This window comes from Dermacentor silvarum, chromosome 5 (assembly GCF_013339745.2).
Source record: "Dermacentor silvarum isolate Dsil-2018 chromosome 5, BIME_Dsil_1.4, whole genome shotgun sequence".
NCBI classification, from domain to species: Eukaryota; Metazoa; Arthropoda; class Arachnida; order Ixodida; family Ixodidae; genus Dermacentor; species Dermacentor silvarum.
In genome coordinates this window covers 89,704,061-89,718,665 of record NC_051158.1, presented here as the reverse complement: position 1 = coordinate 89,718,665, position 14,605 = coordinate 89,704,061, and positions in this window count along the sequence as shown.

Sequence of the window (14,605 nt, the reverse complement as noted above, 5' to 3'; positions counted from 1 at the left end):
GCTGTGCTTGGATGAAATATCAATAAACAACATCCTGATAATCTTGACAACAAAGGCAACAAACTTACCTTTACATGCAAAATGATCAACGCTGCAAAAGAAAAAAAAGCAGTACAAATGTCTTGATCAAATCAACTTCAAGATTGCCCTGTCAAATTCCATTTGCACCCTTATTCCTCACTCTCCTTGAAATTAATATAAGACACTTACAGATAACGTTCACCGTGCCCAGGCAAAACAGATGCCGGTAGAAGCAGCTCGTACGCTACATAATCAACGCACTTTGTCGGTGTTCAGAACAAGCACTTGGCATATATATGTATATATATATATATGTGTGTGTGTGTGTGTGTGTGTGTGTGTGTGTGTGTGTGTGTGTGTGTGTGTGTGTGTGTGTGTGTGTGTGTGTGTGCGTGCGTGCGTGCGTGCGTGCGTGCGTGCGTGCGTGTGTGTGTGTGTGTGTGTGTGTGTGTGTGTGTGTGTGTGTGTGTGTGTGTGTGTGTGTGTGTGTGTGTGTGTGTGTGTGTGTGTGTGTGTGTGTGTGTGTGTGTGTGTGTGTGTGCAGCCGAGCAGAGAATGTTGACAGCCTCTGCTACTCAAACATCACGAACGAGCGTACTTACCCGCGAACGTAAACGAGGACTTGTAGCCTTGCGCATATTCAACCTCAATGGGCCAGAGGCCTTGCATATTCGAGCTGTGGCTGTCGTCTTCACTTCCAGACACTAAAGCTTACATCAAGCTAATGAGGAGTACAGGCCGGCATTTCTCTCTGTTGTTAACATCAGCGAAAGTAGTGCACGCCGCCATCAAAACGCAAAAAAGAAAAGAAAATAACACTCGCCGCACGGACCCATAATGAACACAACCGTTTTACTACAGCTTCCTCTGGATATGATTACGATACTCGCGGACAACTTTCTGTGGCACTGAAGGGAAAGCTACAGGCGTGTGGCTGCTGAACATGTGTTACCGCGCCTAGTAGTCCGGAAACGTTTGACAGTGCTTTTGGTTGCTCGGAACAGACGCAGGTTCCACGTGCGATGGTTTCGCGTTTGCCCAGACGCGCTATAAAAAGGCCACAAAACAAGTAAAATTTTACACTCAGTGGCGTGGTCTGTCTTATTTAACTGTTGCTAGTAAGGTGTTTATGCTTTCTCTTCCCGAGCCTAAACTAACGTGGACTAAAACACCGGACTCTTTTCAGAAGCGCTCTCACTTGTGCGCGCTTTGCCTCCGTAGCTTTCCCTTCATTGCCACAGAATGTTGTCCGCGAGTATAGCGCAATCCCGGCTTTCGAGATCCACGCAGAGTCATCCTTTAAACCCATTAAGGACCCAGAAAAATCCACCAGTTACATTTCTGCGATTTTTTGTTCTAGATGATAATTGAGGAGTTTTTTTTTTTCTAAAAGAGCCAAAAAACATCGTTTTTTCCTACTGATAGAACGGTGGCACCTGCTGAATTAATGTTTTGTCATGGTACACATATGAGCATAGGAGCTCATGGGAGCACTGATAAAAATGTGACGTCATTACTTTACCAGATATGAACCTTTGAAGTTTGGATCTGGCACAAATAGATTCGTCACACAGGAGTTGGCCCATTTTGAAAAAAAATAATAACTTTTATTGATGCAGGTCTTTGCAACACAGAAAAGACAAAAAATAATCGTGATTAATTTTTTAGAAATAGTCTGCATGAAAATATTATCGACTGATTTTCTAGCTGCAATCCTTTGTTGCACACTTGTGACTATACTTTCTTACGTTGTGGTCGCCGCCTCGACTTTCAGGCTTGCTTTCCCCTTTTTCATGCTTGTGCTTTAGGAATCTTGTGACGGTACTGTGGCTGACTCCTAGCACAGCCCAAAACATATCGCGACACACTGGAATCACTTTTTCGTCGTCGAGGCGTACCTTGTATGTCGCTGAGAGCCCACAGGGGGAGCGTGTATCCACTGTTCTCCGGCGATTCACGGGTTCCGAAGAGCAAAATATTAGAGTAAAAGCACTACGCTGTTGTTTCGGAAGTCCCAGGAATTTGTCCTTAAAACTTCTGGCCGAAGTTGTCGAAACGAGAGCACGCTTCAACATTTTCTTCTTGTGCTCGCACTCGGGCAGTGGTACGTTTCGCGCACCGCGCACGTTACGTAGTCTAGGACCACTAATTCTTCTTCTGGGAACGGACCGGTCACCAATCTCTTCGTTACCGTCTTCTTCGATTTCAAACGAGCAAACTTGGATAAGAAACACCAAAACAAAGCCACACGTTCAGGCGGGAAGCAGAGTAGTGGCGGCCATTTTGGCTGTTTGATCACGGGGTGCGCAAGGAGCTCCCTCATTGGTTTAGCGTATTTGGCTAACTTTGATTGAAACATGCCTCGCATTTGGCTCATTTTCGATTCGGAAGAGCTCGTTTGAGTACGTGTTTCTATGTGCATTTGGCCCATTTCGTTTTGAACAGTGTCGTAAATGGAAGCCCCTTGCAAGTAGTTTTCGTTGCATCCAAATTTAGCCTAGTTCCGGTTTCGGGATTTGGCTCATTTTGAAAAAAGACTCCTCACTTTTACACTGTAAGTACATTGTGAAAGTTCCACGAGTGCCGCTTTATTCGTTGAAACGCTACGATAGTGTACTTTATAAAGTACGCTGGGCCTTTGTGGCAGCAAAACCTGATGTAGGTCACCAAATGTGAATGCTATATTTTGTAGCTTCAAAAAACAGAAAGGCTTGCAGCGAAGAGTGAAACAAACTTTGCGTAAGCCCTCATAACCTTGTGGTAGCAAAATGACCATTTTAGTGGAAAATATTCTATGATGGGAGGTGTTCTTACTATTCAAGTGTGCAGCATGATTTAACGGGGAAGGACTTTGGTGTTGCTTTCAGAGGCGCACGCGATGAAAATATAATATTGATGCAGATCTACATGTGATATCTTACGATGAATTCAGATTTTCAAAACTAAAGCATTCAGCATTTGGTTCAGTAGTAGTTGAAACATTCAACAAACTGATGGCATCTCCTCCAATAACAGTCTGTTTTTGCATTTCAGTCCTGTTGTATGATTTGGTCGGCAACATTTTTTTAGAATTTTCTGACCTTTCATGAGATGGGATCAACGTCTGGTTCCCCAATGCGCGTTGCTCTACTTTCATTGCATAACTCATCTTAATTGGCAGAGGAATATAGATCGTCTTTGTTGTTTTCTGTTTCCTCCCACCTATTTTCCGATTTGTAGTAAAATCCTGCGCAAATAATCTGCTGCTTTAAATAATGCTCATATGATGTTAAATGCATTTTTATTCATCTAAACCTAATGCAACACTGCTCGCCATTTTATTGACTCTGAAGATAAGAGCGTCATCTTTCTCGGCAGCAAGAAAGGAACCAGGAGGAATAGTAGCAATCTTGATGTAGTACTTAAGATATTTTTTACCTGCAATGTTGTCTGAAGTGTTAATAATGCGCAAAAAATATTTCAAAAATAGTCAGTGAAAATTATTGGTAAAAAAGCCGCTGTGTATGCTTCGAGAATAAGCACACCGCTCTAGCATACACGTAGGCCCAGTGCACTTCACAAAGTACACCTACATTCATTTTCTCGCGAAGATATAAATATGTATTGTATATGGTACGTCATGGCACGCATCGTTTACGCCATTCTTTTCTAAAACTTCCACACAAACTTCAGCTTCGTGAAGCATATGATGTGCTTGATAAAAAATAAAGAAGGTGGATGTACAGCAGCACCTGCTATGTTCAGCACTTCTCCAAGTTTGGCGATGAATAAATCAAATACATCATGCAGCTGACAAAAAAACTACAATATGGTGGTCTTGGCAGGATTCTTTTTAGCAAAATGGCGTACTAAGGAACACAATATATTTCTTCTTTTAATATTTACAAATGAAAATGGTACTGTACTTTTAATAGTACGCTGGTGTCTAATGGGTTAATCTTGCGGCCATACACGAATAAAAACCCAAGTATACCATACCGTGCTTTGGATCAACATATTTTACAGAGGACCATCCGCGGATTACATGAGGTATTATTTTATTCCGAAATGCAAAAAATATATATTTAAATATACGGAGTACAAATATTCTTAAGCTATGTCCAGGGCCCGGTGTAAGATAGAGAGGAGTGCCGACTTGCCTATCTTGCAATGTATTTGCTGCGGCCAACTAGTGTGCAAGAGATAAAACCACTGATCTCTACATTAGGGGATAAAACGTACCCAACATTCCGCCGTGGTCTCTGCCTCCGCTTGCCTCCTCTGTTTTCCTTCGGTTTCCGAGGCACTGTCTCCCTCTTCGCTCTTCCCTGGGTGCGGGTAATAAATTTTCACGCTATCTTGCGGTCAAGCAACAAACTTATCACGTCGAAAACCTCATATGCAGCAAAAGATGAGTGAGGCACACCAAGCTCAGTTGCCCGTATAGCCTCGTGAAGCGAGATGTTATTGCGTTGTGCAGTTAGCTTGTAAATGCGACTGGAAAAGACGCGACCACGAATGCTTTCGATAAACAGGCGAAATGAGAACAATAAAAACAAAATGATAGCATGGGGGCGTGCAGGGGAGTGAAGAAGAAAAAAAAGCTGACCATATGAGCAGACAAGTGGTGTTATGCGTAAAAGGTACCGGACGACGGCAAGCCGATGAACTGAAATCAAAATAAAGTGCTTTGTGCTTGGATGCTTCTTTGAGGTGAACCATTGTTAGTGGTCAAATAGAAAACGGTCGTACACGAAGTCGTATAGTGACTCATGACACCAAATTTGCAATAAAAGTTCTCTTGCTGGATTCTAGTTGAGCGTTTACTTTCATGCACGGAGTAAGATGTTGGGAGTAGGATGGATGGAGTAAAGGCGCAACCGCATGCACGGGATTTTCGAGGGACAGCGACAAGCGACGGCGGCTAGCGGCAGGTTTTGCCGTCGCGGAGGGCGATCCGTCACTGTCGCTGGTCGCGTCGCCGGTTTCTGGGCAGCTAAAAAATATCGCTTGTCGCCCGGAAGTCAGCGCGACGACATCAGCTGGAGACAGCGATTGCGCAACAATATGGCAGCAATCAGTCTGCCCGCTTCGATCTGAATTCGCTCTTGCAACTTGCTCTCTGCTGTGACAGCAAAAAATAAATAGTACAATCAGTCATCGCTTCACCTCATCGCTAGCTGAAGACAAAGTATCGGCGCTCTCTTGTCGTTATTACTGAGATCGGTTTGTATTGACGCCGTTAGGCCTGAGACGCCACCGAGAGCCGACAAAATGTTTTAAGTTTTGTTCACCAGCTGGCGCCACGGCATTTTACGCTTGCGGCATGGGACAGATTTCATTGGGGATGATAGCATATTTTAGCTAGATCAAGATAAAACGTTGACCTTTTGATACGTTTGAGATTTCTTTACGCGTGCACGATAGCATTTATAAGCGCAACCATGCAAATCCGTCGCGGCTTTTTTTTTTTCGCGATGTCGCGTTCATGTGGTTGCTCCCCGCCGCGACACGACAGTGCGACAGGGTGTGCCTGTCGCGTCGTCGGTCGCTGTCGCTTGAATATCGCGTGCGTGCGGATGGCCTTTAAGAGCTAGTAGAGAAAGATGGTGGTATTCTCCCATGTGAGAAAACTTATTCTTTCTTTTTTTTGTTCTTTCTTTCATTAACTAAGGACCTGTACTTATTAAGAAAAGGTAATCAAGAATGTTTTCTGGCTACATGTTTCACTGAGATTTTCCTCGTTCTGCGCGTTAAAATGGTGGCGGATGACATATGCGCGATGCAGCAGCGAGCAGCGCACAGAACCTTGAGCGTATCATAGAGGCAAGCGTGCGCACAGTTCCATTTGTGAGCTGTTGATAGAGCATACAGCCGACTTGCGATCCTCACCACGAGACAAGCCTCCGTCGAACCCGCTCCACACGAGGGCAGTAGAGTTACTGTATATGCTCCCCTTGGGGAGCAAACTTGCGCATTTGATTGAACGCGCCACTCGCGCCCCTATTCGAAAAATGTGGTCACGTGCGCAAAAAGCATCCTTTGAAGGGAAAGCCAGCTTCAGGGCTGTGCCTGCACCATAGAGTTCCTGTGACCTGCACTGCCATCCGCCGGGCCACCTGGCCTTCGCGGAATGAAGGACCAAGTACACACAGCTGAGCCGCGCCGTATACTGCAGTCAAGAGGAGTGCATTTCCTGCTTAACACGGATGCGCCGGCGAGCAAGATGGCGGACCTATGCGCGACACTGCTACCATAAGGAGAATATACAGTAACTCTTGTGGGCAACTAAATCGAGCGCCATGTATGATCCTCGTCACGAAATCACGCTCATGCTGGACGCTAAATAGAACGCCTTATCAGGCTAATCGGCATTCCTGTGTATATTACTGCGTGGCCAAGGGATACGGGCTGCCTTACTTCTCTTCGACCGCCAAATTCAACCGAGCGTTCGCCCGCAACCTTGTAAAAAATGACGCTTTTATGAGAACCGCAGGTTCTGAGTTTACTAAAGTCAATATTTGTGTGTAATATGCCTAGAATAGGAGAGGAAAGATATTTTGGAAAACTGAAATGCGAAAAAAAGTATATTTTTCGACATATTCAAATATTCTGCCAAATTGCAGACAGCTGTTAATAACAAAATTGTTGCAATGACTGTAATAGATTGTAAGGCAAATAATGTTTGTATGACATTACTCATACTTCCATGCAATAGAGGAAAGAAAAGGGCGTTGTTGTATGCGTATTGATAGCCGGCTCCCACCCTGAAGTCGGGTTCAAACCTTTGTAATAGCACACGTTTCATTTTTAAGCATGGAATACTTTTTGCTCCTGTTGTCAGCGACTTTCAAGTGACCTTGAGTCAAAAGACAGAACCCCTAACCGTGCACTCAAACGAGCACATCCGGGAAACAAAACGAGATCGTCCGGGCGCTCAAACGAGAACATTTGAGCAACCATCCATTTCATGCTTACGTCTACTCTAGATTACGGGAGAGCCAGCAATTTTATTTATTTAAAATTTAGATAGAGGGAATGTTATAAACACCCCTTGCACCATAATTAAAATATGTGGTCTTACCAGTCAAAACCGCCACCAGATTATGAGGCACGCCGTAGTATAGGTGACTCCGGTTTAATTTGGGTCACCTGGGTTTGTTTAACGTGCGCCTAAATCTAAGATACACGGATGTTTTCTGCATTTTGTCCCCATCGGAATTCAGCCGCAGGCGCCGGGATTCAATCCCGCGACCTCGTGCTTAGCCGCCTAACACCATAACCACTAAGCACCGACGGCGGGCTCCCGTTGCACGATATTTTTTTTTTCTAACTAGGCGTGTTGAAAGTTGGCGGCAGTTCTAGCTAAGCTACAGAGGTGGCAACGCCTGTTTTCCCCGCTGGCAACTACATTAAAATCGTAGTACGTATTACAACGGCCACTCGATCATATCGTGTGTCGTGGTATTACATATACACATTACATGTATTTATTGCCCTCTTTATACGGTATTACACTCTTGCTAATTTTTATAACGACCTCCGCATGTTCATTACTTCGTCTACAAAACTTTTCGCCGATGACTGCGTTGTTTACCGCGTCATCACTAACGCCTCTGATAATGCTGTCCTGCAATCAGACCTTACCGCCTTATGTTTTTGCCGTTCCGATTATTTATTGACCCTTAATATTATTAAATGTAAAAGCATGCGTGTCTCACGGACTTCCCCTGTTTATTTGAACTATACCCTCAATAACACACCATTAGCCTCTCTAGCATCTTACAAATATCTTGGTATACCTATGACTAGTAATATCTCGTTGAACGTGCATCGTCAATACATATTTATTAACGCTAATCACATGCTTCGTTTCATACGTCGTAATTTTTTCAGTGAGAATGTTCACGTTAAATCACAACGTTATGAAACATTGGTACGTCCCAAGCTCGAATATGCCTGCTCCATTTAGGACCCTGGTCAAGCTAATCTAACAAATCTTCTAGAATCACTTCAGAACAGGGCCGCCCGTTTCATTTCATCAAATTACGCGTGTCACGCAAGCGTATCGTCAGTGAAACTGACGCTCGGTTTGCCAGACCTCGCGCTTATGCCTATTTCATAACATGTACTACACTAATCCTCTTCTTAAAGATGAGTTTTTCCTTCGCCCATCCTGTATTTCACCTCGCATCGATCACCAAATGAAGGTGGGGATACCACCATGCAAATCCAACTCTTACTTTTATTCCTTCATACCACGCACTGCCGACGACTGGAACCACCTTCCCGCCTCCATCGCTGCCATCTGTGACGCATTAATTTCATGCAGATTGATCGCAAACGACTTCATATGTACTCACCACAACTCTCTGTATTGCCCTCGGGCCTTGAGAGTATGTAGATAAAATAAATAAATAAATAAATAAATGTTACCAGACTGCTATGGAACCACGATAACACAACGAGCACAAACGGGGAAGACACCCTGCAGCGTTCGCCATTTTCGCTCATGTAGCGCAAGCTAGCGAACATTGCGCGGCGTGCCGCCGCGTCTGAATTTGCCACGCCAAGTTCGTCGTGAACGTTTGCTTTGTAAAGACGCCGTTTACCAGCACACCTCTAGCGCCGGTACAAAAGTGGCTCCGTCGTTAACTCGGTGCAGCCTCTCCTTGATGATAAACGTACTACTCGCGCGACACACCACCGTTATGCAGAGACTGTCACATACGAAACGTATTAGACTGAACCATGCTAGAAGCCTGCAGTATCAAGCTTTCTTTTTTTACTACGATAAAGACTTGCAGTTTAGCGGTCGTAAGGTCTAGGACCATCTCAGTGCTCTCTTGCCCAATTTGGCAGGAAACATCGACGCTACCGGTCATCAAGACAACAGTTCACTACACACTCTCGCCTAAAAGCCACCCGTCGGGGGAAAGCAGGTCCTGGCCCCTACCGCCGCACAACTGGTCGGCTTCAGGCCTCATCCCGGACCGCTGCCTGAGCAGTATCGCATGATGAGCCAGCAACCAGAACGAAAGAAGCACGAACATAAAAAGCACAAACACAGATTGGGTGACACTTCCAACAATGAATCTCAACAGCTGGAAATGGCTTCGGATGCCTCCCACGAGAAGAAACACAAGAAGCCGAAGCGGCGCGACGAAGAGAAAGAACGGAAGAAAAAGAAGCAAAAAAAAGAAGAGACAGAAGCACAGTCCCGAAGCCATCTGAAGCGGTTTCATCAATCATATGTCGCCTCTGCACATTTCCACGTCAGTCCTAGCACTTCGGATACACAATGAACCGCTGCCATTTGTGAAGAATTGCAAGCAGAGACAGTCAGGGATGATTCTTCGGTAAGCGCAACGAAAGGACCCGCAACGGAACCGTCATACCCTATTCCAAGTGAAAATGACTACGTTGCACTACACCGTCGTTACCGGTCTCGGCGTCTCATTCACAAACCTCAGTGGCTGCAAGATTATAAACTGTAAGAAGAGGGGTGGGGTGTTAGATTGAAAGCCAATCACTTACCTTAACAAAGAGGGGTGTGATGTGAGCCTTCGCGTATTCTGGCAACCTTGTGTCGGGTGTTGCGCGTGCAGTGAGTCAGTTTTCACAGCCGCTTTCGGGGCGCGTGCACCATCAGTGTTATTTTGCCATGCTTTTTTTTACATAAAACCGCATTTATTCTCTTAAACACTGTACCCGCGCGGCAGCAACCAGGCATCATCCGGCTCAGCAGACTGCTGTACAGAGAGCATTAGAAGCCGCAGCTCGCCGTCGACGCCAGGCGGACAGGTCAGATTGTTCTCGTGAAAACGATGCGAAGAGATTTTGCCGCGAAGACCCTGAAGTGCGTGGTGCCGAAAATGTAGCTTCGTTGGAGCCGGCCCTCCAGCTTACGCTGTGACTGTGCTGCTTGTGCCGCGCAAACCTGTGACTTTTTTTGTTAATAACAAGCACGTCACTGCAACAGTGGCTGCATTGAAAATGGGCTACAGCTGACGGCAGTCATTGGGCAGCTCACAATACAATTTTTTCTCTCCAATTTATCGTCTCAGGACACCTGGAAGCAAATTTTCTGCCTCCTACTTCTACTATGTCTTCTGCGACTGCGGCTTTAAATGCGTGTAATATTTTGGGCCAATTTAAAATATTTAACCAGTAAACACTTAAATGTTTAAGCATCTGAATACCTTAAATTTGTGGACAGGCATTGCCTCTTTTCTGGAGCAATACTTATTTTGTATCATAGATGACTCAAACTACTAATAATTAAATCCACCTTTAAAAGGAGCAGTAGCTGCATTAGGAGCAGTGGCATGCCCTTAGCAAATAGATATGCTTGCGAGGTTTAGACTGAGCAAACCAACAGCACTCAGTACTTATGGCCATTTGTTTTCAACAAGGCAGAGACAGGTGAGATCTTGACAAACACAGCAAATATAAGGTACAACCCGAAGAAATAAGCAGTAGCTGTAAAGACAGCAACAGCAGTGCGAAACGAATTGGAGAAATGGGCACACCGCCAGCGATCTGGGCCGAGGGCAATAAACAACGTCACTGCCGCAATTAGAAGCAAATGCTCCTCTTACATCAAGGAAAAAATATATTTTAGCCGTAAACAGCACCAGTATATCGAGGTGGTTGATATTATAAAAACAGCACAGGTGTGCCGTGTGCGCCTATTAAGGCACACACGGTATTTTTGGGCATCTGCCTTCTTGGTATTTTTACAATGTCGATGACGGTTGCAACACAACGCACATGGTCTATAAACGTGTATATGGTCTAGGGTGTGTACAGAAAGGTGGGCTGATTCATACACGCATACATGTTTAATTTCGAGAGTGCCGGTAAAAGTGACAGCAGCAGTAAAGTGGGCTTGTTTACAAGGTCGCTTACAACGTACGAATTGCACGATTTAACCCTGTAATGCCAACTTATGATATGTGCACACTAGAGCACTCCACGGGCTCGGGCTTACCCGAAAGCCCGGGCCCGACCCGGCCCGCGGGCCGGGCCGGGCCAGGTAGAACAGTTTTTTCACGGGCTCGGGCCGGGCTCGGGCACGGCGTGTGCCTTTTGACCCGGGCTCGGGCCGGGCTCGGGTTTTTTGACGAGGGCCCGGGCCGGGCTCGGGCTTTCTCGTGGTGTGCATGTAACGTGCAGCGAGTTATTCTCGTGCGTCTCAACTCTGAAAAACATTATTTTTCGGTCTCGGGCCGGGTTCGGGCCGGTTTCGAGTCGGGCTCGGGCCGGGCTCGGGCCTAAGGTAAAAGGGTGATGGGCCGGGCCGGGCGGGTAACGTAGATTATTTCCGGGCCCGGGCCGGGCCCGGGTCTCGCCATAAAAGTTTTGATCGGGCTCGGGCGGGCAGCCCAAGGTAAAAACGGGCCCGGGCCGGGCCCGGGCTGAAAAAATCGGCCCGCGCAGTGCTCTAATGTACAGAGTTTGATACCTCAAAATGCTGATTGAAGTGCGGGAAACCTAATACAAAGCTCATAGTTGCGTTTTTAATATGCTGTAGTGAATTTTCAGCAGTGGACAGGGTAACAAACTAATTGCGAATTAATTATTTTTGGTGCACTAATTAGGTTATAATTGAAAATCATTTCTTTTTTTCTACTTATGTACTCTTCATGGCCAGAAATAAAATTCAACAATTTGTTACAATTTTTCTTGATGTGGACCTGTGTTTAGGCGTTACATAGTTAACTACACGGCTTGAAAAAGGCCTGCTAAGAAGCTTTGAGTGAGGCAAATACGCTTTCGTCACCTCACGGTAACAAATGAAAACCTCTGACGCCCCGACCACCGTCAGCGCAAGCAGTGAGAAAGCTAATTAAATGCAGCCATGTGTTGCACGGGTCAATAAGAGGCGCATAGCGTAGTCATCGCATTGGAATGGATAAAAAAAGACCTACGCACAAGATATATACCATAACACGGCATTCAGCGACACTAAGAGCTAGTTGAGTGCATGCATTTGCCGGCGCCTGGCAGCTGCCGTCGTTCTTTTTGCATCGGTGCAACGCCTTTGAACTGCGGTGGTACTTGCTGAAGGCACGAACGAGTAAATTATCCTGCGATCACTGCGAAACCTGCGATAACTGTCTCGTGCTCCTTCGAATTTCGAGATCACATCGACTACAGTTCGCATGCAGAACCGTTTGTTTTTGCAAGTGTCAGCAAGAGAACTAGTAATCGCGCGGCACTTACCGTTGCTCACAATCCGTCGCGGTAGCACCGGCAGCTGCACAACAAATGTCATCAAGCCCTAGCCCCCCGCAATGTTCATTACCTAAAGCTTCTAAAGAAGTGGAAAAAAAAGCGAGCGGCAACACGAAATTTGGGCTGCTTCAAAGCGCACGATGCGCGCGCGGAAGACTGGAAGATGCTGCCCGAGTTCGAGATAGCTGTGTCAAAAAGCAAAAACCCAGAACAATGTGACGTCATATCCAGTAAAAGAAAATTGTTCTCCTTTCTTACCCTCTCTCTGCTCACACTTGCGCAGAGATCACGTTACCCTCGGGGGTATACCGCTCATTGACTTAGTGACACACTTACGGGTTTTACATTGGATTAGCCGACATTTCGGATGGATTTGGCTTACCGGCGCTTTTGTGTTTCTACATCTAGATGGCGCCGTATATGTCTGCGTTAGTTTTATCGTATTGTCACAGCGGAAGACGCTGGCTCCGACGCTAGCAGGCATTGGCAGGCGAACATGGTCCGAGAGTAATATTTTGTCCGCAATGTGTGACCGTACAGTAGCATCAATAGCTACAAGGGCTGCTCTGCACTACTTGAAGATCATCGGACCAGACGCAAGACTTTAAGGAAGTGACTGTGTTAGTGTATATATGCATCCCTTCTTGCTGTCCTTCTCATCATCTTTCATTGCTCTTTTTTGTCCCCTTTACTTTTTCCCCTGTGCAGAGTAGCAGGCCAGAGCATGCTGGCTCAGGCCAACCTATCGGCCTTTCTAATAAATTATCTCTCCTCGTAGCTTATTGTTCCATTCCGCTATTCTAAAAGACCAGTTTGTGCCACGCAGTGCAGTCTCTCTTAGCGTGAGCGTCAGCTCCCACTCAGGTTGATAACCAGCAACTATTGAAATGAGCTTTCGCTTCCTCTAAACTCATCTGAAACCTTACTTATGAGCGCATAGCACGTTCAATTTCTGAGATTCTTCGGCGATTCCGGCGTCCGTAGGCCGAACAAGAGCCGGCCGCATAGCCACAACAAGTTGGTTGCTAATAGATTGCCTTGACTTGGTTAAGGTATGGCACGAGGCACCCGACAGCGCCCTGTCTTCCAACGTCTTGTTTAAGTTTGCGTTCCCGTACATTAAACTAAACGTCTTGAAGGGATGCGCACCGTAACGCTTCGCAAAGGTGCTTGCGTTTAACATTCGTCAGGCGACAAAAACTATTCTAAAAGCGTCTAATATACGGCGCAGCCGCCTAACATTGCCCAGTGTTCTGCGTTCGAAACGAGGAAGCGTTGTGCGCGTGTTGACATACATGACTTTATCTCCACCTTTTATTGTAGACTGCCATCGCACCTTCGGCGCTATTTTGCACACTGACTGCCGTCAAGCAGATGGGAGCGAGAAACTCGGGGCATCCTGCATAGCACCGGTGCTCAGAAGTCGAGATAAGCAAGACACGGTTAGAATGGTGGTGGATATTGAAGAATGCTGGTGGAGACGGTAGACATTGATAGAACCGAGTCATGGCATGTCTACGTGACGGTACAATATAGTCATAGAGCTTTTATATATGCCAGTTAGGATCGAGATATCACATAGGCATAAGGCTGGAAGACGATAGATGTAGTAAAACTTGATTAAATCAAGCACGTTTGGTTACTGTTGCGGCCCCGCTTCAAAGAGGATTTATTGATTGCTTTATTTGCTTCGTCACAGTAGCGAGTAACAGGACGTGGAGGGGAAAGCTGTTCAAAGGACCGCTTGAGGGATCCTCCGGTACCAATGAATATCAGCTTCATTGAGTTACGCTTGCGTGGCGCCTACATTTGCGGTCGCAATAATATAAATAATTAACTACTATTTTTAAAACCATTCTGTTTATCGCAAAACACTTATTTTGTTACCGCATTGTGGTGTGTGTTTATTACGTCTGTTGATGTTTCCTGCGCGATATTTTCGTGAAAAGCTATGTTAAACCGACAAGCCCAGCAATGCGGGATTCTGCTTGGGATGGAGAATTTCCGTGGTACCCTGGATATTATACTGCGCGTATCGCTTACCATAAAGCAAAGACGTATTGTTTTTGTCGTTTTTTTTTGTTCTATTAGGAGGTTCCAAAATGTTGTCGCTGCGCTGATACTGAGGTGTAGTTGTGTTATAGGCACACGGTGATGATGGAGGCGAAATGCAAAAACGCCCGTGTGCTTGCGTTGTAGTGCACGTTAAAGAACCCCAGGTGGTCAAAATTAATCCGGAGCCCTCCACTACGGCGTGCCTCATAATCAGAACTGGTTTTGGCACGTAAAACCCCAGAAAGAAGGCACACGGTGATACGCACACACACATACACACACATGCGCGCACGCGCATGCATGCATAGGC